The sequence below is a fragment of the Canis lupus genome, chromosome 32 (genome assembly GCF_003254725.2).
Source record: "Canis lupus dingo isolate Sandy chromosome 32, ASM325472v2, whole genome shotgun sequence".
Taxonomy (NCBI): Eukaryota; Metazoa; Chordata; class Mammalia; order Carnivora; family Canidae; genus Canis; species Canis lupus.
Genome location: NC_064274.1, coordinates 6,552,959 through 6,576,565, shown reverse-complemented (window position 1 = coordinate 6,576,565; position 23,607 = coordinate 6,552,959). Strand labels below are relative to the sequence as shown.

General features: G+C 43.7%; 2 protein-coding genes across 6 annotated transcripts in view; one reads left to right on the top strand and one right to left on the bottom strand.

Annotated features, from left to right (window-relative positions):
* Window positions 1–1,472: 1,472 nt before the first annotated feature.
* TMEM150C (transmembrane protein 150C) overlaps window positions 1,473–23,607 on the top strand; it is an 89,731-nt gene continuing 67,596 nt past the window's right edge. The window contains exons 1-2 of one of the 5 annotated variants that reach the window (XM_025426264.3): window positions 1,519–1,737; window positions 13,112–13,184. The gene's annotated coding sequence lies outside the window, so the exon portion shown is untranslated. Of the gene's footprint in view, window positions 1,738–13,111; window positions 13,185–16,178; window positions 16,286–17,171; window positions 17,203–23,607 lie in introns of those variants that run through there. The other 4 variants (XM_025426273.3, XM_025426281.3, XM_025426253.3 and 1 more) reach the window with 4 other exon arrangements.
* The window catches only part of LOC112646486 (uncharacterized), a 264,641-nt gene continuing 255,689 nt past the window's right edge, over window positions 14,656–23,607 (bottom strand). Inside the window, exon 9 of the mRNA XM_049105001.1 lies at window positions 14,656–14,685. The gene's annotated coding sequence lies outside the window, so the exon portion shown is untranslated. The remainder of the gene's footprint in view (window positions 14,686–23,607) is intronic.

The following is a 23,607-nucleotide window of genomic DNA, read 5'->3' as shown; positions in this document are numbered from 1 at the left end:
GCATCCCTTTTGCAAAAGAAATATTCATGGGTAGGCATTCATATGTACCATACATAGAACATGTTCTAGGCATCCTTCACCTTTATTTCTGACAAGAGGTCCAAACAAACATGACCTTTTGTAACAACTCATTCATTTTCTTTTCCATACAACCTTCCTGCCCAATATTGATCCCTTTCTTTGACAGATATTTCATAACATTCCTCAGTTCTCCCATTTAGTACAGTTATCTACCTTAACATGCCTGTTTAGATGAATAAAGAATGGAATTGTCTTAATCAGTTTTTGTTGAATGAAACAGATTTTTTTTTCTGAAATAACTCAAATACTGCCTTTATTTCTTAAGAAAAATGTTTAGAACCTGAGATCTAGAAGGGAACTTAAAAGCCATTCACTGGGATTTTCCCATTTCATGATTGAGAAAAATCAGCTCAGAGAAGTTTAAAAACTTACTGAAGGTACACAGCTGGTTAGGAAAAGAGCTGGCACCAAAATGTGATCTCCTGGTCGAGGGCTTTTTCCCTTACTCTACATTTTGGCCATCCTGTTTCTTTCATTTTGCTGTCACCTGAGTGTGGGTTCCATTACCAGTTGCATAGTCATATGCTATGAATAGCAATTAGGAATAATTTCAGCTAAAAAAAAAAGGTGTTTATGAAATGTCCAGAAAAGGCAAATCTATGGAGACAGAAAGCAAATTAGTACTTACCTAGAGATGTACGAATGGGGATTGGCTGCAAACAGGCACAAAGAATCTTTATGGGGTGATGGAAATGTTCTAAAACTGGATGGTAGTGGTGACTGCACAACTCTGTAAATTTACTAAAAGTGTATGTTTAACATGGGTGCATTTAATGGCGCCTAAATTAAATTGTACCTCAATAAAGCTTTTTTTTAAAAAAACAGTTACATACAGATATTTAATTAACCCTTATATTAAGAAGTTGAAATAAGTGATTCCCAGACTCAACAGCTCCACGATGTCATCAGACCCGTGATTTTTCTTTAAGCTTTTTTTTTTTTTTTAATTCATGAGAGACACAGAGAGAGGCAGAGGATGAAGAAGGCTTCTGGTGGGGGGCCTGATGCGGGACTCCATCCCAGAACCTCGGGATCACAACCTGAGTCAAAGGCAGATGCTCAACTGCTGAGCCACTCAGGTGCCCCCAGACTTGTGTTTTTACTCTGTTTTTAGTTTACCATCCTGAGCAGGTCTGCATTTTGTTCTCATATCCATCCTTTCATGATCCTCAGACAGCCTTTACAACTCCACATACAGAGCAAGAAGAAAAATGGCATCAGTGAGCTCTTAGCCCCTGCTGGGCTCTTTTTTTTTTTTTTTTTTTTTTTTTCCCTGCTGGGCTCTTTTTAAGAGAAAAATCCCTCAATTGATTTCTGGTTTCTCATTGGCCAGAATGAGGGCACATGCCTACTATATGCAAAAGAGGCTGAGGATGTGAGCAAATAGGAAATGGACATGGAGTTATCAAGATTGGCTCAGTGCTGAGATTGGCCACATTGACTTTCTGAACCAAAGAGAGGTTCTGTTAGCAAGAAAAAGGTGCAGAAGGCTGAGATAGATTATCAGGTGAGCAGCCAAGAGTGAAGACTCAAAATGTGCTAAATATTTTATTATTTGTTCAGGGTTTTGACAGCATAATGGTTAAGAACACAGACTCTGGAGAGAGATTGCTGGGATTCAGTTCCAGCCCAACTCAGCTCACTGTGTGACCTTAGGTGAGTTAATTATCCACTTTGTGCCTCTGTTTACTTCACTGTTAACTGGGGATAATGATGACACCTACTTCATACAGTTATGTGAGAACTAAATGTGTTAACCCATGTAAAGTGCCTAGAACAAAGCCTGGCACATAATACGCACTAATGAATGATTTTCTTATGTATGTGTGTGGTTACATGAAAATATGTTATCTTGGCATGTCTCTTATTCCACAAATACTTATTGAATAATTAATATGTGCCAAGCAGTGAGCTAGACACTTGGATAAAACCATGAACAAGATAGACTGCATCGTGATCTTGCTGAGCTTAGATTCTGAAAGGAGAAACCAACAATTTATAAGTTAATAAATAAATAAACAAGATCATTACAGATTGTAATAAGTGTTGCAAAGGAAAGAAACAGGTGCTGAGATAGAGCACACCCCAACTGTCTTAGATGGAGTTAGATGGAGTAAGTGAGGAAGAATTCCATAAGATAAGGGGGAGATTGCATTAATTAATATTGTCTTTCAAGTATTAAGGAGACACATGCATATATATATACAACAGAAAGAAAGGTAGAGCTGCCCTTATAGAATAGAAATTGATTCCATTGCTATACTCTGCAAACTAGTCTCCCTGAACTCCCTCACGTGAGGCCATAGGATGGCAATGGTTGGGAAGAAGGCCGGAGCAGCCCAACCATTTGCAGCTAAACCAAAGCCCAAGCCTGACCCACCCTTCTGCCGACAAGGACCGTTGACAGTCTTTTGTTTGGCAACCAGTGATGCTCCCTCCCCTTTTAGTGTTAGAATTTTTAATTAATTACCTAAGACTGCTCTTGGTGTGATTTTTAATCAGGTTTCGTCTGTGCAAATCTATTAATGGGGAAGGACAGGGTATCCCACAGTGACTGGCCTCAGCTCCATGCTGCATGTATGACCCTATGTCTGAAATCATAGTCTGTGAGAGCTAGATCATTTAAGGTCCAAGACTTTAATTTGCAGGTAAGACCCAGAGAATTTGGCTAGCCCAAGGTGACACAACCAGCTTGATGGCTTAAGAACCAACTTGTACTGTTGCTTGATTTGTATGTTCCCTGACAGGAGGTTGCTGGGTAGAGTTTAATTGAATTGACTTGATTTGCCTCCTGCAGGGGCCTCCTTCTCACCCAGCACTTGGGAGCCTGTCATGCCTATTTGTAATGCAAGATGGCCTCTCAGAAAGTCGTGCTTGTGAATCCCGAACTTTAACTCACTAACAACTCACAGTCAGGGGGAGAGCAGACTAAGCCAGTGCAACATTGAAGACGCTTTAAAACGAGGAGAGTTCTGTTATTTTCACATACTGTATCTAGAGTAATGGAAGCTGTTAACAAAGGGCAGCCAAGGGGAGGTTCAGCCAGCACCCTACCCCCAAACCCCCGTGGGGAAGGATCTGGCCAGCCTGCCTTTTGGAGGCTCAGAGCTCTGCAGGCTTGAAGGCACAGCCTGAGGGGAGACGGGGAATCTGCGGAGGCCAGGGGCTGAGATGGCCAGGTGGTAGTGTTGGATGCCTAGCTTTCAATTAGTGGATTTGAAGGAGCAAAAAGGTGAGGAAGATAATTAACTGTGTATGTGCAGTGCCGAGCTGCATATAAAGATTGGACAGACTCACGCAGCGGGGGCTGTGGTCTGATACTGCAGGCCCTGGTTCTCAGGGACCAGTTCAGAAATACACAGTCCAGAGATTTGTTATTCACTTTGTCCTAGGAGACAGGCCCCAGGAGAGTTTGGAATTCCTGGGTGGATCAGCTTCTTGCTAACAGGCCCAGCCCACCTTCTCTCACAGGTTGCCGTAGTTCCATTGAAGGTAGATGCAGCCTTGAAGGAGAAACAGCCAGGAAGAGATGGGGAAGAAGGTAACAAATAGCTTGGAGATAAGATAGGGCTTTTTAAGAGGGGAAGATGGGCGTGTTTACAACTCAGTGAGCACTAACTGAGTGCCTACAGTATGTATGTGTCAGGAACTGTGCGAAGATGCTGGGGTATCTAAGGTGACTGAGGTGCTAAAGATGAACCAAGCTGAAGCCATCTTTTCACTGGCCCAGGCTCTATCCTGAGTGCATGTGTCCACAGCTCACTTCTTTCTTGATCCATTGGTTCCACTCATCTCACTTCATCTTCAGCAGCCTGGGGCCTGCCCCAGTCCCACAGTGTGTGTGGAGCAGGGGAGCTGGTACTGGCAAATCATGGAATATCATAAAGTTGTTAAAAAATAACTTAGCTCATGAGTGGCTCAGTTGGTTGAGCATCTGCCTTCGGCTCAGGTCATGATCCCAGGGTCCTGGGATTGAGTCCTGTGTCGGGCTCCCTGTGGCCTGCTTCTCCCTCTCCCTCTGCCTCTCTTTCTCTATCTGTCTCTCATGAATAAATAAATCAAATCTTTTAAAAAATGACAGCTCAACTCGCCTTTTTTGAGGCCAGTATTACCTTGATACCAAAACCTCACAAAGACATCACAAGGAAAGAGTTGTAAATGACTATACTTTGTTAAAATTTTGTACTCATTTAGTATGTTTATTTTTCTGCACAGTTTTGTTCCTTCAAATGCACTAATTTTTCTTTGGGTATATGCAACTATAAGGATCTAGAATACATGTCTGCGTTAAGGTGGCCTTAATTCCCATTCTGTTTAACAAATACTGATTCATCATTACCGTATACAAAGCATTGTACTGCTGACTCTGAGAACATTCCTCACACCACGTTGAAGCCCTCTGGTTAATGAGTCTGACTCTCCCATCACACAGTAGGTCCTTTAAAGCAGCATTTGTCTTTCACTCATATTTGTGTCCCCAGTGCTTTGCACAGGCTATTCCCATAGAAGTAGGCATTCAATACGTGTTTGGGGATTGAATGGCAAAATCTGTACACATCTTTAAGATAATGCTGAACATACAAGAATGCCAGTAGAGGCATGGGGATGGGGATATGCATTGGAGGTGGACTTAATGTGATGCGCTGGCGGGGAAGGACAATGTAATGGGAAACAAGGCTGGGGAGTGGGATAGAATCAGACTGTAGCAAGTCCCAAAGGTCATGTTAAATGGTTGTAACCTAGTTTTGTATCCAGTGGAGAAATGGAAGGGTTTGGGGTTAATGAAAGATCATTTTCATATTAGTTTTTAGAAGAAAAAATTTTGAAAACCCCACATGTATATCAGTTAGAGGGCTTTCCATTGCAGTAACAGAAAACCTGACTCCAATGAGCTTAGAAAAGGGAATTTAGTGGGTGTGTTGGCATCATCCTCAGACTGGCTTCTCTCCAGGTTGCAAGATTGCTGCCACCAGGGCTATTTGCTATTTCTCTCAACCTTTAATGAAAAATCCTAAGTTCCATTCTAATTAAACCAATTTAGGTCTCACTCCCCCAAGAACAAATTCTTGAGCCAGAGCCAGAGAAATAGGATTAAACCGATTGGCTTAGGCCAATTGAGGCCAACCCCATGGCCAAGAGTGGATCAGTCTATCCAAACTGCATAGCTGCTGCCCAGTAGGAAAAGGGTGTTTGGAAAGCTGAGAAGTCAGCTAATAACATTCACTGGAATATAACAAAATAACTGTCTAAGGATAGGGAAGAAATTTGTGAAAAAGAACGGCAAGGAACAGTTTGTCTTACTTTATTAAAATTATCAAAAAGGAATGGTATTGGCACAAAGAACCCAGAAATAAATCCAGGTTGGCATTAAAATTAGTCCATGATAAATGTAATGATGGTTTATTTAATTAAAAGTACTGTCATAATTGGGGAACCCTGGGTGGCTCGGCAGTTTAGCGCCTGCCTTTGGCCCAGGGCGCGATCCTGAAGTCCCGGGATCGAGTCCCACGTCCGGCTCCCGGCATGGAGCCTGCTTTTCCCTCCTCCTGTGTCTCTGCCTCTCTCTCTCTCTCTCTCTCTCTCTGTCTATCATAAATAAATAAATCTTTAAAAAAAAGTACTGTCATAATTATCAATCAAACTGGATGGAGACCAAGTTTGACCCTACCTTGCAACATAAATAAAAAACTTCAAATGTATCAGAAAATTAAAAGTAAAAAACCAAAAAAAATAATAGAAATGTTCAGAGAAGACTGGGAAAATGTCTGTATAAACTGGACTGGAAAAGACCTTCCCCAGTAAGACTGGAAACCTGTAAACTATAAGAAGCAATAAGGAAAAGAAAGAAGGAAGGAAGGGAGGAAGGGAAGGGAATTTTTCTTTAGGGTTGAATATTTCTCTTTGGTCTTAGGAAGGAAAGAAGAGAAATATTTGACTTTTAAAAAATTATAAATATTTTTATGTCAAAAATAAATTTTAAAAATTTTAAATTATTTAACAGAAAAATACATACTGAGCCTGGGTGTCTTAGTTGGTTAAGCATCTGCCTTCGGCTCAGGTCATGATCCCAAGGTCCTAGGATTGAGTCCCCCACTGGGCTCCCTGCTCAGCAGGGAGTCTGCTTCTCCCTCTGCCCCTTCTCCTTGCTCTCTTTCTTTCATGCTCTCTCTCTCTCAAATAAAATAAAATAAAATCTTTAAAAAAAAAGAAAAATAGAAGTGAGGAAAATGGAAAAGTATCAAATTGGTAATTTGAAAACATTTAAAACCAAGGGTCCCTGGATAGAGTAATCAATTGAGCATCCAACTCTTGGTTCCTGCTCAGGTCGTGATCTCTGAGTTGCGGGATCAAGCCTTGCATCAGGCTTCATACTCAGCATGGAGTTTGCTTGGGATCATCTCTCCCTCTGCCTCTGCCCCTCCCTCTCTCTTTCTAAAATGAATAGACAAATCTTTAAAAAATATTTAAAAACAAGGGCACCTGGGTGGCTCAGTGATTGAGCATCTGCCTTTGGCTCAGGTCATGATCCTGGGGTTCTGGGATCGAGTCCCTCATTGGACTCCCCACGGGGAGCCCGCTTCTCCCTCTGCCTATGTCTCTGCCTCTCTCTCTGTGTCTCTCATGAATAAATAAATAAAATCTTTTTAAAATATATTTTAAAACAATGATAACATTTAGTATTGGTGGAGTGTAGAAAAGCTGATATTCTCATACATAGATGGCACTGGTCCAAATTGTTTCAATCTTTTTGGAAAGATATCTGGAAATATCTATAAAAAACTAAAATATATACACATTTTGAATCAGAAATCTCACATATAGGATTTTCTTTCAGAAATATAAGCATAAGTACATAAGCATATATATCCAACACATTATTCGGGGGTTTTAAAAAGTTCATTTATTTAAGTAACCTCTATATCCAATGTGGAGCTCAAACTCATGACCCTTAGATCAAGAGTAACGTACATGCTCTTTGGACTGAGCCAGCCAGGTACCCCAACACATTGTAATAGTGGCAAAAAATGGAAACAAACTAAGCATATATAAATAGGCCTTTGGTTAAATAAATTATGATACATCCAAATTAAGAAATCCTTACCAATATTTCATAAACTGTTAAAAAATAACTCAGTTGTTGAGGCCAATATTACCTTGATACCAAAACCAGACAAAGACATCACAAGCAAAGATAACTACAGACCAATCAATATCTCTTATGAATAATATATACCAAAATCTTTAATAACATTCTAGCAAACTGAATCCAGAAATATATTCAAAGGATTATACACCATGACCAAGTGGGTGTATTGTCATTCCAACAATGCAAGGTTTAACACCCAAAAACTCAATTTATATAATACATCATATTAATAGAACAAAGGACAAAAATTATTATTATCTCAATAGAGAAGAAAGATTGAACAAAATCCAACACCCCTTCATGACAAAGCACTCAACAAACTAGGAATTGAAGGCAACATTCTCAACTTGATAGTAATCATTTACAAAACCCATAGCCAACATCATGTTCAATGGTAAAAAATTGAATGCTTTCCCCCTACAATTGGAGCAAGATTGAGCAAATCTGCTCTTGCCATTTCTATTCAGTTTCCATTGGAGGTCCAATCAGGGCAACTAGATGTTAGGATGGCTATAATTTTAAAACCAATTTTTAAAATAAACACAGTAACAATCATTGGGGGAGATGTGAAGAAGTGGGGACCCTCATACACCACTGGTAGTAATGTAAAATGGTATAGTCACTTTGTAAAACAGTGTGGCAGTTCCTCAAAAGGTTAAATATAGTTACCCTGACACAAAATTTCACTCCTAGGTGTATCCTCAGAGAAACTTATAAATATATCTACATTTAAAAAACTTATACACAGAGCAGCCTGGGTGGCTCAGCGGTTTGGCGCCTGCCTTCAGTCCAGGGCCTGATCCTGGGGTCCTGGGATCAAGTCCCACAACAGGCTCCCTGAATGGAGCCTGCTTCTCCCTCTGCCTGTGTCTCTGCCTCTCTCTCTCTCTCTCTCTCTCTCTCTCTCCCTCTCTGTGTGTCTCATGAATAAATAAATAAAATCTTTAAAAAGAAACTTATACACAAGTGTTCATTTCAACATTATTCATAATAGTTAAAGGTAGAAACAATCCAAATATCTATCAACAGATGAATGGATAAATAAAATATGGCATATCCATCCAGTGGAATATTAATTAGCTAAAAAAGAGTAAGTACTGATAAATGCTACATGGATGAATCTTGAAAACATGGTAAGTGAAAGAATTCAGACACCAATAACCATATTTATATGATTATTTATTTGAAATATCCAGAATGAAAAAAAAAAGAAATATCCAGAATGGACAAATCCATGGAAACAGGAAGTAGATTAGTAGTGGCAAGGGGCTGAGAGAGGTGCTGGAGGAAAGTAGGGAATGACAGATAATGGATATGAGGGTTCTTTTTGAAGTGGTGAAACATTCTACAATTGATCATAGTAATGGTTGCACAACTCTGTGAATACACTAAAAATCATTGAATTGTTCGCTTTAAATGGAAAATTATGTGATGTGTGAATGACATCTCAATAAAGCTATGATTCTTTTTTCTTTAAAATGAATTAGCTTTATATCTATTGACTTAGAGAGATGACCATGATACACTTTGAAGTGAGAAGAGAGTTCTAAGGTACTATGACTCCATTTTTATGTTAAAAATGTGAATAGATGTTTGTATGAGCATGAAAAAGTTTCCAAAGGATTTATACTGGGCTGTTAATATTGAGAGATAGGAAGGAAAAAGGTAGAGACAGTGGAAGACTATTAATTTTTCTTTATACAAAAGTGGATTTTTTTCACTTTTTAATTGGGCCATGTATAGGGCCGTGTATCCCCCTGAAAAGGTGAAATAAAGAAAGAAACTAAAATGGTTTTAAAAGATCTGGGGGGCAGCCCCAGTTGGCTCAGCGGTTTAGCTCTGCTTTCAGCCCAGGGCCTGATCCTGGACACCCAGGATCGAGTCCCATGTCAGGCTCCTTGCATGGAGCCTGCTTCTCTCTCTGCCTGTGTCTCTGCCTCTCTCTCTCTCTCTCTCTCTCTCAGTCTCTCTCTCTCTCTCTCTCTGTCTCTCACGAATAAATAAATAAAATCTTAAAAAAAAAAAAGATCTGGGGAATAGCATGAAAGGGAATTGGAGTAGGGGAGATTAGAGGCAGGAAGAGGAAATAAGGCAATCAGGCTTGCTGGGGGTGATGAAGCCTTGCCCCAAAGCAACAGATTCCTAAGACTTTGTATAAGTAGAGCAAGAAATAGGACTTAGTTACCAGGTAAAGATGAGATCACTCAAAGAGAAAAGGAGTTGTTGCTAATTCAAGATTCCAGGCTGGTCTACAAATAGGAGGTGTTCCTAGAATTTGGCTTTGAGTTGGAGGTATTGGCTGGCTGGCTCATCAGATAAAGACTCATGACAGATGAATGTTTTGGGGAGTCATATGGAAAGCAATAACATTATACAGAGGGGGAGATCACAGTGTTAGAAGAGAGAAGATCAAGTGCAGAATATTGAAGACCACATTCCCGTACTTGCATTCCTGTGAAGGAATATGTGAGGAAATAGTCAGAGAGGAAGAAGGAAATCCAGGGGATTGCAATTATATGCCAGGATGGGAAGGACCAGTCAATTTCAAAGAGGACAGGGAGGTGAAGCAGAAGTCCATTAGCCGGCAGTGGAACTTGGTACCCGAAAGGTCATTCCTCATGCATCTACAAGGGAACATTTTCGACATAATGGGTGTGGAATTCAGATTTTTGGGGGCTGAGAGTTCATCAAGGACCAGACTAAAGAGGAGGTAGCAGGAGACTATGCTTTTGAGAAATTTCTCATCAAGGGGAAGGGAAATAATGAAATAGGAATTAGACTGTGAAAGTATGGAAGGTGTTTTTAGGATGGAGGAAATATGCCCATGTTTATAGGCACTTGAGAAGGAAAGATTAGACAACACCCTTAAGAGACAGTCTTGGGAGAGGACAGAAATAAGAATAACAACTGGTAGAATTAAACTTGGAAGCAGAATGAGGACTTTTGTATTCTAAGAGGGAAGAGAGCAAGAGGGAATTATAGGAGATAAAGAGTTTTTTTGTGAGATTTTGTGTGTGTGTCTGTGTGTGTGTGTCTGTGAAAAGAAATTAAGCCCCCATCCAGGGGTGATAATTAAAATAGTTAACAGTCAGGCGCCTGGGTGGCTCAGTTGGTTAAGCATCTGCCTTCGGCTCAAGTCATGATCCCAGGGTCCTGGAATCGAGTACTGGAGTCAGGCTCCCTGCTCAGTGGGGAATCTGCTTCTCCCTCTGCCCTTCCCCCCTGCTCGTGATCTCTCTCTCTCTCTCTAATAAGTAAATAGAATCTTTAAAAATAAATAGATAAAAGAGTTAACAACAAGTGCAGAGTGTACACTGAAGCAGGAGCCAGGAGGCCCTCAACTCTGTTCCATGTTAACTCTAGCTGCTGGTCATAGTGTGGTCTAGGGGTAGAGGCTAGGGCAGCCCAGGTCAGGCAGCAGAGTGGAGCAACAAAACCCTAGGGCTTGAAGCAACATCTCTTGGCTAGAACTTTAGAAGACTAAATGAGAATGATCTAAATTCTGGGGTGCCTGAGTTGCTCAGTTGGTTTGTCATCAGACTTTTGATTTGGCCTCAGGTCATTATCTCAGAGTGGTGGGATTGAGCCCGCAAGTCGGGCTCTGTGCTCAGTGGTGAGTCTGCTTGAGAGTCTCTTCCTCTCCCCTGACCCCGCCCCCTGCTTGCACTGGCTCACTTGCTATCTCTAAAATAAATAAATAAATCTTTTTTAAAAAGAATGATCTAAATTCCTCAAAAACAGTTTTTTGTAACAAAAGACTAGCATGCTATAAAGCGATTAATCTTTAGCGTTCTGATTTAGTAAGTATTTTTTATCAGATAAATAATGGATGGCTCCCATAAACTTAATGCATGTTGGCAAAAGGTCTAAAAGAGAAGGGATTGATTGAAATAAAAACTGGTCACACTTCCTGGCTTATTCTCTTGCAGCAAACAACAGTCTCTTAGTTCAAATAGGGAAAATGGGGTCACAGTGAATTTCAAAATATGGAATCTGTTGTTTATTCAAGGTTTTCCCTCTGAATACCAGACACAGACGTCTTTGCAACTCTGTTCTCCCACTGGAGGAAGAGAATGGGATAATGATACCTAGCACTCAAGAGGATACAGAGAAGTACTTGGGGATTCCCAGATCTCAGTTGCCAAGTACATAATACGGAAACTGTCACCAAGGTGATCATATCAACCTCCGCCACATGTCAGCCTCCACAGGAAGGCACCCCTGTAGATATTAGTTTACATGCTGGAAATCTTTCCCTTTTACCACTCCAGAGCACTGCAGAGATGCTGATTTGAGGGCTGCTGGCCTGGTGGAGCAGATTCTGAAAAATTAATATGTCCTTGAGCTAGGACATGCTGGATGTGGCTGTAGCCTTTCAAAACAGAATTTTCTGAGTGGGAGGTACTTTTTATCTAATCCTAGCCACTTAGAGATGAGGAAAATGTGGCAGCCCACTATTTAATAGAAGGTTAAACCAACATTGAGATCCATTTGGATTTTTTTTTAATTTTTATTTATTTATGATAGGCACACAGTGAGAGAGAGAGGCAGAGACACAGGCAGAGGGAGAAGCAGGCTCCATGCACCGGGAGCCCGACGTGGGACTCGATCCCGGATCTCCAGGATCGCGCCCTGGGCCAAAGGCAGGCGCCAAACCGCTGCGCCACCCAGGGATCCCTCCATTTGGATGTTTTAATCCAGTATTTCCACTTCTAAGTTTCTTGTTGGTAAACTTAAGTCATAATTTACATACACGTGAAGGGATTTCTTGACACATATCACATATTTGTAATTCAAGTAAGACGCCAAAATGAGACATCCTCAGAAGTTTTGAGGTATAAGGCATAAGGTGGGATGCATAAATGCATTAAATCTGAATGTATTGCTGACCCAGCAGGACTCATGGTATAATCAGAAAACAGCCTTATTCTCCTCCTTCATGCCTATTTGACTCTGCTGTATGGGGCTACTTCTTTTCCTGCTCCTTAGATGAATTAGTGTGGGCCTTATGACTTTTGAGGTCACTCTCAAATAACAAAAAGGGCCTCTGGTTGCTTTTAATCAAAAATACAGTCCTACATCAGTAATGAGTGGGTCATAATAAAGAAAAAAACTCCATACTTTAGTGGCAAAGGGGAGTAATAGTAGACCTCTTCTGTGTTTCTCCAGGCCTGGGGCTTCTTCCCTCCTTCTCACTCATGAGGCTGCTCAGTTTTCTAGCGTTGAAGTGGGAAAGGGAGAGAGCGAAGGAGACCCAAGGAGAGAGAAAGAAAGGCCTTGGGACTCTAGCTGGCATAGCTTCTCTGGCCATGGCAGATGTTTCCAAGTGACACTTTCTCTCATGGGCAGTTTTATAGGTTTGCCAAAACCACTCTCACCACTACCATCCTGTTGAGGAATCTCTCACCACCCATTTCCTTGGCATGGGCAAGTTCATTTTGCCTCTGACTGGTTGCCTCAGATTCTTCTTCTGGGCCCCGGTCATCTGGAGGCAAACCTCCGGCTTCTTTCTGCCGAGGTCTCTGCCTTTCCAGGCAAGCCTCCTGGGTAGGATCAAAGTCAAGCCCACACTGTCTGTCTCACTCTCTTTAGACTCTTCTTCTGTGGGAGTAAATGACTTCCCCTATCGTGGTCTCTATCCCATGTTCAGGCCACTTTTGCCAACTCTGGCCCTTTAGATTTCTCATGCATGAGGCAGACACCAGCCCATGGCGTTCCCCAAACTGCAGAGGCCGCATCCCAAGCTCTCCGAGAGCTCTGCCTGAAGGACCTCTCACCAGACTTAAGGTGGGGAAAACAAAAACAAAAACAAAAACAAAAAAACCCTCCAGCCTTCCCCTGGCAGGTGCATGGGAGGAACCTCTTAGAACACCTTCATTTCAGTTCCTCTACAGAAACCCTTCTGGGATCCAAGAAGCCTCACCAGCCTTCACCTGAAGCTTTTCACATCTTCCTGGTAAGTGAGACGTTAAGGGAACACCCATTTGCAAGTCCCGCATCAAGGTCCTGCGCCTTGCTTGGAATGTGAGAGGGGCTCACAACTAGTATCTGGGTCCTCCGTCAAAATGGAAATAAAATAATAGCTCCCATCTGAACAACCTGTTACCAAATATGTTCTCTTTCTCTTTCCCATCACCCTTATAAAGTTTCTTTAATGGGTAGATGTTGGAAAAGATCAAACGCCACTTCAACAAACTTTGCAGAGTTTTGTTGTCTGTCAGAGGTTACTTGAATTATGGGTGGTTGGAGAAGGGTTGGCCATAACTTTGTTCTACAGAGATTTTTATTACAACAAGATATATCGCGATTCAACCAGCAGCAAGGATCCCAGAATCCTGGGAGTGTTATTTATAAGTCGCGCTTCCCGTCTGTTTTATCCAACTGAACGAGGGAAGTGATTTGAATCAGAAACCACAAATTGGCTGCCTAAAAGAAAGGAAATGAGCAAAATATAGAATTTCTTTCTAATTCTAAATGTTTTGTTGTGGTTTCAGTTAGATAACAAGATCTCTTGTATCAGAAAAACCATCACCCCTACCCGGATAGATGGGCACTTGTTCACTGGAGGTTAGTCCCCAGGTCTGGTGGAGCGGCGCGGTGTCAGAATCAGGGTCCCTCATCGTGGTCCTGGGGAGTGATTATGTCTCTATGCACTGATCTCTATCCTGTCCCACGATGTCTGTGGTTGGCATCGATGGCCAGGCCTCAAACCCTGTTTGTTCTGTACTTAGCCCTTTCCTCAAAGCCTGAAGCGTTTTGGAACATTGCCAACAAATCATTTAAGAATTCAGGATGAATCTTTATGTACCTTTTTCAAGAAGACAACCAGTTCTAGGAAAGCAGTTTGATCTTACACCCATACATGATTTAAAATGTGGAAGGTCATATTGGGGACATGGTGAGCACATTTTCATGGGTGGGATTCCAAGAGCAGTAAAAGAAAGATAAAAGCATAGATAAACTTTTTGTTTTGTTTGTCATCAGTTCTCTAGAAGTCCCATGACATGAACAGATCTGCTTACAGCAACCAGCTCTCCTTCACCGCCAATACTTTAACATGATATTTTAGCCGTCAATATCACTGTCAGGAATAACAATTTATTTCACACTTTGGGTTTATCTGGATGGACATTTTTGGAGATGAAGGTGGCAGTGATTTAGCGCTGCTGACAAATGGCACTGAGCCTGCTATCCTCACAAATTCAAGTTGGTTTCTCAGGCAGAGGTAGGCCTGGCTCTAAGTGAACATGAAAATGTTCAGATAAATGAAACAGAGTTGCAGGGATTCAAAATCTTTCCATGGAGGGATCCCTGGGTGGCGCAGCGGTTTGGCGCCTGCCTTTGGCCCAGGGCATGATCCTGGAGATCCGGGATCGAATCCCACGTCAGGCTCCTGGTGCATGGAGCCTGCTTCTCCCTCTGCCTGTGTCTCTGCCTCTCTCTCTCTCACTGTGTGCCTATCATGAATAAAAAAAATAAATAAATAAAAATCTTTCCATGGAGAAATGGAAAGGTAAGGACATTCTATAAATTGGGGATCCTTTTTCCAAGAAAGGCAGTGACTTAGTCATGGGCAGGTCGGAATCGCCTGTGGCTAAAATAAAGTAAAAATACCCATGTCCAGATGCCACCCCTCTGTCTCCACCCCTCCTCCCCCAGCATCTGACTTGGGGGCCTGAGGTGGAACAAGGCATTTGCCTTTTTTTTAAAGCCTTCACTGGTGATTCTGGTGAGCAGACAGTGTCCAGAGGGATCACGGATTGTTTGGCTGGGTCCAGAGGTTTTAAGAGAATGGACTGGAAGAAGGCCTAGCTAGAGGGTTCCTTCGGGTATTGCAGACGGAAATGTGTGGCACAGAGGGGATGGAGTGGGGAGGTCCTCGCATCAGAGCTGGGGTTCATTCATGGATGAGACTCAAGCAGTTCTTAACTTTGAGGGATTCACAGATCACCTTGAGAGTGGGACGGAAAAGTCACTCTCCTCAGAAAAATACACATAGGCTAACCCCAGGGCGTTTAGTACATACTTGCAAGAGATTCTAGATTAGAATGAAGTTTTCGTTGTTTTAACCGGATAGATCACATTCGCTTTCGTGAAGGTGGGGTCCCAGTCTAGTGGCTAAGAGAAGACAGTAAATCAACATAGGCCAACGCAAGCGGTGACCGCAGGAGTCGTGGGGGAAGGGAGATTTCTGGAACCGTGGGGTGGGAGAATTTGAACCCTGTGCTTCGAGAGGCAACCGGTGAAACGAGGCCCTTCCCACCCCCCGGATAAAAGAATGGCAGTTGTCCTGACTGAGGCGGGTCGACCCGACCCAGCAGGTCCTACGGAGGGAGCCGCGCAAGCCTGCGTTCGGCGTGGACGTCACCGGGGAGCGCGCGGTATAGACGGCAGCGTCCCGGCTGCTGGAGGCCACGGACGCGGGCCCCGGCAGGCTGGGGGGGGGGGGGGACACCGGTGGGCGCGGGCTCGTGGCCGACTTAGTCGCGGCGCGGGAAGGAGGGGAAGCGGCGCCGGGGGCACGGCCTGGGGCGGCTGCTCCGTGCGGGGCCGGAGGTGGGCGCGTCGGCGCCCGCCGGAGACGGGGAACCGCGGGGAGCGCGCGGCGCGGGCAGGGCCCAGGCCGGGGCAGGGACGTGGGTTCTGGCTGCTCGGGGCCGAAGCCCTGGGCGCGGGGCGGGCGCGGGGCGGGCAGGTGGGCAGGTGGGCAGGTGGGCAGGTGGGCGCCAGGCGGAGGAGCCAGGTTCCGCCGTGGCTTCTGCGGCGCGAGGGGGGAGGAGCGCGGAGCGCGCGGGTCCCCGGGCCCTGCGGGGGAGCCCGCCGAGGTCCACGCGCCGCCGCAGCCCCGGCACCGGCCGCGGCCCCGAGGGGCTGGGCCTCGCGGCGGGGACCCCAGAATAAGTCGGGGGCGGGCCGCGGCGGGCGGGCGGAGGGGCGGGCGGGCGAGCGGGTCCCACCCCTTCCTGAAGGAAGCGCCCTCCTCGCCGCCGCCGCCGCCGCCGCCGCCGCCGGTCCCGGCCCCGCGAGGCGACCGCGGCCCCCGCCGCACCGGAGCAGGTAGGCGCGGCGCCCCCTCCTCCACCGGGGCCGCGGGGCAGCGGGGGCGGCGGGCCGGGCTCCGCGCCCAGCCCCGAGGCGGAGGGAGGCGGCGGGAGGCGGCGGGAGGCGGGGGCGGAGGCCGGGGCGGCGGGCGCTGCAGCGGGGCTCGCGCGGCGGGTGCGGGTCCTCCGGGCCGCGGGGGCGCTGCCCCGCTCTGCGCTGCGCCGGCCCTCGGAGCGCCCCGGGCGCGGGCCCACCCCCCCCCCGGCCCCCGGACGGCAGCGCGCGGGTGGGTCCCCGCCGCCGCCGTAGTGCTGCCCGCCGAGCCCCTGCGCCGCCCGCCGGCTGCGGCTGCGGCTCCGGCTCTGCGGCCGCGTCCCGTCCCGTCCCTGACAGGTGTCCCGCCCGCGGCCCCATCCGGATACGCAGGCCTTTTGCGCTCGGGCGGACCGCGGTCCGAAGCGACCCCAAGCCCGGCCCGGGTCGCCCCGCCACTCGCTGCTCGCTTGACCGCGAGCCCGGGCAGGCGGGCTCGGAACCGGGAGCCGCACCGCCCTCCGCTCGGAACCCCCCTCCCCCCCCTCCCCTCCCCCCCTCCCCCTCCCGGGCGCACACCTGGAAAGATGCGGGGCTTCGGGTCTCTGCGCGCAGGCAGCGGGGTGGGGCGGGGGTATCGAGGCTGCTCCGTCACCCTCGCAGTAAGGAAGCGGTTAGCCCCAGGGTTATGGAGAAAGACCTTGTTTAGTGCTTTTCTCCTCCTTAAATGAATCGAGTCGAGAATGAGTGTTTTTCCCATTTTAAAATCATATTTCCTTTCTGTCTACTCGCCCCATTCTCCGCCCACCCCTACCTCCAGAGCGCTTTCTTATAATATCCCAAACACTTCGCTGGTTTTTTTTGTCAGGTTTATTCCGGCCAGATCGTCTTTATCACGGGTGAGCCAGGATTTTGACTGCAAATGTGAGAACGTAGCCGGTTGGGGTGGAAGCCTTTCCTTGAGTGAACCTATTCCGACTTGCAAGGTCTTGTTTGGGAACCAAATATACTAATGACACTTTTTTTTTTTTTAAGTATTGGACCCATTACAATAACAAAGCTAAATGGTAATAGTAGGTTCTGTTTCTTCATTTATAATAGTAGTTTCTGTCTCTTCGTTTAATCTGCTTTAATGAAAGCCCAAGTTTTTGATAATGCAAGACATTATAACACAGTTCATCAAAAAGATAGGCAAATGTGAATATATAAATTCCTGGTAGCAGTTAATAAGTTGACCTACTTAAAGTTTTCAAGAAAAAAATTGGTAGGCTCATCTGTGTGATATTTGCAGATCAAAGAATTTTAGGCTCAGCTCTCATGCATTAAATCCCAAACTTTTTTTCCATGTGTTCTAGAGACACCATGTTTCTAAGATTAGCTGTAGCTGTCATCTCTTAACTAGAAATGTGAGTTTAATCTTCAAGACATACATAGCATAGGAATTTTAATGGTGTTCCTTTATTTATACATTATTTAGTAAATGTTTTGCAAGCTCCCCAAGATGGATGCTCAAAAAACTGGACATTGTAAATAAAAGAATAAGGAAATTCTGCAAACAACAATAACTACGTCGTAGATGTTATGACATTGAACAAACATATTAAAGGATTTGGAAAGTGCATGTTTATTAAATCTGCCATGAGCAGAAGGCAGTCTGTTTAGATTATTGAAATTAAAGTGTCTTTACAGCAATTGCTTAATTCACGTATTTCTCATCAAAATGCCTTTCACAGATTGCTTTGTGGAGGAGATAGTTTGCTCTGTGGAATAATTTTTTTTGTATGAGCATAATAATGCCTCGTGTTTGGCTTTGTTATAGAACTACCACAATCAAGTTTACAATGACCTTGCAGGGGGGGTTTATGCATACTTTACCTGCTTTGTCTTCATCAACAGCGACAGCACTTTGCTTTACACTCTTGTCTATACCCCTGCTTTGTTTCCCCTGTGACCTAAGCACACCTCTGCAGTACAATGACCAGATTAGCAGGGCAGCCTGCAGTCATGAAAGAGGAAAAGCTAGCTGGCCCCTGCAATTTTAGCCATTTGCTTTCAGTATAATCTGGCCACTAGGGATCATTTCAGTAACCAATTAAGCAAGACAGACACTGACAAGATAATGTATTACCTCTCAGTCTTCCCCTTCCCCAGAAGAATCTATAGCACTCAGAATCCATACTACAGTGGTAATTGGGGTCTGAGGGGCTCAAAGAAGGTATGTGTGCTAAAGTTCTCGAAATGTGGTACAAAGACCAAGTGTTACTGAATCTGGGTCTAAATTTATGAAAAGGCTAGGAACACACTCCGGTGTTTAATAAATATTGTCCTTTTCCAGAGGGTGACAACAGAGGGGCGTCCCTACTTACTTTAACTGCAGACTTTTCTTCCTGGATCTGATGGTGCCATGTGTCTTTATGGTTTTTCATAAATTGCTCTAAGCACCTTCAAACTAGCGCATAAGTTAGTAGAATTTTAAACATTGTTATTATTTCCGAGTATCATTTCCCAGCATGTTTGGATTTTGAAAGATAACTTGTGGCATGGAAAGTCCTAATGCAAGGAGATTTTAGGCCAGTGGAATGATATTCTGAGATAATAATGGAATCTTTAGGGCTGCCTAGGTGGTTCAGTCAGTTAAGTGGCTGCCTTCAGCTCAGATCATGATCCCAGGGTCCTGGGATGGAGCCCAACGTTTTGGGCTCCCTGCTCCTCCAGGAGCCCTCTTCTCTCTCTCCCTCTGCTGCTCCCCCTGCTTGTGCTCTCTTGCTCACTGTCAAATAAATAAATAAAATCTTTAAAGAAAATAGAATCTTTGGGCACTAGCCTTAAAATATCAATCTCACAGTAGTCAAGTCAAATCAGCTCTGCTGAGTTGGTTTGGAACTCTTTTACCAAGTAAGAAATTAACAGTTTTCTTTTAGCATCTGTAAATGGTCTTTTTCTAACATAGAAAAAGCACTAGCGTAGTGCTGTCCAATAAAACTTTCTGTAGTTCCATAATTTGTTCAAGGTGCTAGCCACAGGCCATTGAGCGCTTGAAATATGTCTAGTACAACTGAGGAACTCAACTTTAATTCTTATTTTTTTTAAATTTTATTTATTCATTTATTTATTTAGAGAGCATGAGTGGGGGCGTGGGGGCAGAGGGAGACAGAGAGAGAATCCCAAGCAGATTCCAAGCTAAGTGAGGAGCCCGACTCAGGGCTCAATCTCACAGTCCTGAGATCATGTGCCTACATCAAGAGTTGGACTTAAGCGGCTGAGCCACCCAGGTGCCCCTGATGGCAATTATTCTTTAGAAGAGAGTGGAAATAGGCATGATAGAACCAGGAATTAAGATTTCACTCTGTCATCCTATTGTTACAAAAACAACACTAGCATTTACTCTAAAGAAGGTGTGTGTGTGTTTTTTTTAAAGATTTTATTTATTTATAGAGACAGGGAGAGAGAGAGAGAGAGGGAGAGAGACGGGCAGAGGGAGAAGCAGGCTCCATGCAGAGAGCCTGATGTGGGATTTGATCCAGGGTCTCCAGGATCATGCCCTGGGCTGCAGGCGGTGCTGAACCGCTGCGCCACCGGGGCTGCCCTAAAGAAGGTGTTTTATGCTGATGTTCTATTCCACTCTAAAAATAAAGTTTCCCTTTTTAATTTATATGTATTTGCTAGCCACAAAAATAAACATCACCCAGAGTTATTCAGATGCTTGACCACATGTGTCTGTGCTTTTGAACTTCCTTGAATTTGCTCTCTTGCACATTATAGAACCATTTGTTCTTTTTTTTTTTTTTTTTAAGATTTTGTTTATTTATTCATGAGAGACAGCCAGAGAGAGAGAGAGAGAGAGGCAGAGACACAGGCAGAGGGAGAAGCAGGCTCCATGCAGGGAGCCCGACATGGAACTTGATCCCCTGTCTCCAGGATCAGGCCCTGGGGTGAAGGCAACACTAAACCGCTGAGCCACGTGGGCTGCCCTCATTTATTCTTTTTATTAAAAAAACATTGTATTTATTTATTTGAGAGAGAGAGAGAGAGAGAACACAAGTGAGAAGGAGGGACAGAGGGAGAAGCAGACTCCCTGATGAGCAGGGAGCCTGCCACAGGACTCAACCCCAGCACCCTGAAATCATGACCTGGGCCCAAGGCAGAAGCTTAACTGATTGAGCCACTGAGGCACCCCTAGAATCATTTATTCTTAAAGTCAGTTTCTGTACTTTTAAATTTATCAGGGGAGGGGATATTTGGAGAAAGGTAGGAGGTAGAGGGAGGGTGATGTACAACCATTTCCCCTTAAAATCTCCATTCCTCTCTAACAGTCACAGAAACCCTGTGAAAAATCCAACAAGTGAGTATCCCTACCTCAAGGAGTGGCTGAAGCCACTTGGGGATCCTTGCATAAACTTAGGAAATGTTGCATATAATTTTTTTTGAGATTTACAATGCACAAGTACATGATAAAGCCTCTAAGATGAGATACATTTAATTGTTAAACTTTTTTATTAGGTTTCCAAAAAATTTTCATACAACCCTTACAGTATTTTTCAAACCATACATCCTGAGTCATGAAATTGATATAAAAGGTTAGAGTCAGTGTTTTTTGTTTTATTTTTTTAATGAAATAGAATATACAGCGGAATAGGAATTATCACTATGGATCCCTCTTAGTGGGGCCTGTGAGTGATTGATGAAATTTTTTGTTCTCCCATGTATGGCAAATCCAAGGCCACAGGGAGGGTGGTGATTAAAAGCACTACATTAACAGGACCCTTGGGTTCAAATCCTGACTCTGCACTGGGCCGAGTGCTTATACAGTAAGGACTGTATAAGCTGGGTCATTATTTATAGTATTATTATGTGTATATCTTAGATCATGATATAAAATACTGCCTTTGAAACTAGGCTTGGGCCCACTTTGGGGAAACACTGATCTAAGACACATGTAATCACTAACAATAACCAGCAAATCATTGAGTACTTCCCAAGGGCTCCATGCTGAATGCTTTACATGTGTTATTTTGATTCTCACAACAGCCCTGTAAGTACTGACACATTCCCACAGGACCTCCATCCTGGGAAGTCACAGAGGCAGGATCTGAGCCCCAGGTAGTCTGGTGACAGCACCCGTGAGTTCAACCACTTCACCTTCCGTATATTGCAGTGTAACAGTGATACACAGAAGGACGTCAGAGACCTTGAGGTTCAAACATTGTCTCACATTGCACAAGTACAGAAATGAGCAGACCACAGCTGTTTTCTCTGTAAGATGAGTTCTGGTGGGTGAGAGAGGAGTCATTGCATTATATTAAGGCCAGGAGAGACCTCACTGCTGCCAGCCTGTGGCCTTGGTCAGGAAGCCTGGTGACCAAAGAAACCCAATGACCCTGAGAATGACTACAAATTATGCAGACTTCTTTCCCTCCTAACTAACCACTTACTTCCGCATACTGCTTTGTAGCAAATTGTCACAAATAGTCTAAATAGATAATGTCTGTCCCATAAGTCTCCCACTTTTTACTACATTCTAAATTGTTTTTCAGAAACTTCTTGCCTGTAAGTGCTTCATGGTATGTATATATTTTTATATATAATTGACATATTAGTTTCAGATGTTCAACATCATGATTAGGTATTTATATTTATTGCAAGATGACTAAGTTTAGTTAACATCCCTCACCACATATAGTTACAAATTTTTTTCATGTGATGAGAACTTTTGATATCTACTCTCTTAGCAACCTTCAAATATACAATCAATGCTATTAACTATAGTCACCATGCTATCCATTATATCCCCAAGATTTACTTATTTTATAACTGGAAGTTTGTACCTCTTGATTTGATTTTTAATACAATAAATGGAAAACAATGTTGTTTTAAGAATTTTATGTACAAGGAGAGGTCTTAAAATGAGGCTGGAAATCTTTTTCTTTTCCTCCCCTAGTGCAATCGAGAAAGTTAAACTAATTCATTTTGGAGGTAGATTTCAGTTTTCCCTAAAGGTTAAACTAAATATAAGTGATCATAGGGACGTCTGGCTGGCTCAGCAGTTGAGCATCTGTCTTTGGCTCAGGGTATGATCCTGGGGTTCCAGGATCGAATCCTGCATCGGGATCCCTGTGAGGAGCCTGCTTCTCCCTCTGCCTATGTCTCTGCCTCTCTCTGTGTCTCTCATGAATAAATAAATAAAATCTTTAAAAAAATATAAGTGATCGCATGTCCATAAGACTTCCTCAGGTAGAATAGAAGAGGCAACAGCTTGTTGTCATGATTACTTTTCTTTTTCTTCTTTAAAAACTACAGAATGTCTGGGGATCCCTGGATGGCTCAGCAGTTTAGCGCCTGCCTTCAGCCCAGGACGTGATCCTGGAGACCCAGGATTGAGTCCCTCATTGGGCTCCCTGCATGGAGCCTGCTTCTCACTGTGCCTGTGTCTCTACCTCTCTCTCTGTGTCTCTCATGAATAAATAAATAATATCTTTTAAAAAAGAAAACCAAAAAACTACAGAATGTCCTTGAGACATTCAGATTTTCTTCAAGGCTGCAGAGTCATCCACTCTGAAGACAGTGATACAAACTCTACCTGTGGAATACAAAGGAGTACAGTGAAGTGTCTTTGAAAAAGCACTGAAAGTCATGTAATACTTTTAGGCAAGTGTAGACAAAGCTTAAGAAGTAATTGTGATTAACTATGGCAGTAGAGGAAATTAGCCTGTAGTTTAAATGGTGTTATTTAACTGCAGTAATTATAATGAATTATAATGGTTTTCAACTAAATGTAAACATAAATGTCTCCGAAAATAGCATAAGCTTACTGTTCATCAAACATATCATTTATTAACAAAGCAGACTACTTCCTGGTTTTCTTTTGACACTTATAATGACTTAGCTTCCAAAGAAATATTTTAAGTAGTAATAATTGGAAGTTTTAAAGCATAAATTAAAACTGTACATAGCCAAGGGGCACATGGCTGGCTCAGTTAGTAGAGCATGCAATGCTTCATCTGGGGGGGTATAAGTTCAAGCCCCATGTTAGGGCAAGAGATTATTTTTATTTTTATTTATTTTTTAAGAGATTATTTTTAAAAAAACAAAAATGAGCACTTGGGTGTCTCGGTTGGTTAAGCATCCAGCTCTTGGTGTCAGCTCAGGTCTTGATCTCAGGATTATGAATCCAAGCCCTGTGTTGGGCTCTAAACTGGGACTATAGCCTACAGAAAAAGTAAAAAACAAAGAAAAAAACCAAGGGGAAAAAATGTACATTGCCAAAATGGGCATAATATTATTTAAATGGGGCTTGTTACTAAGAC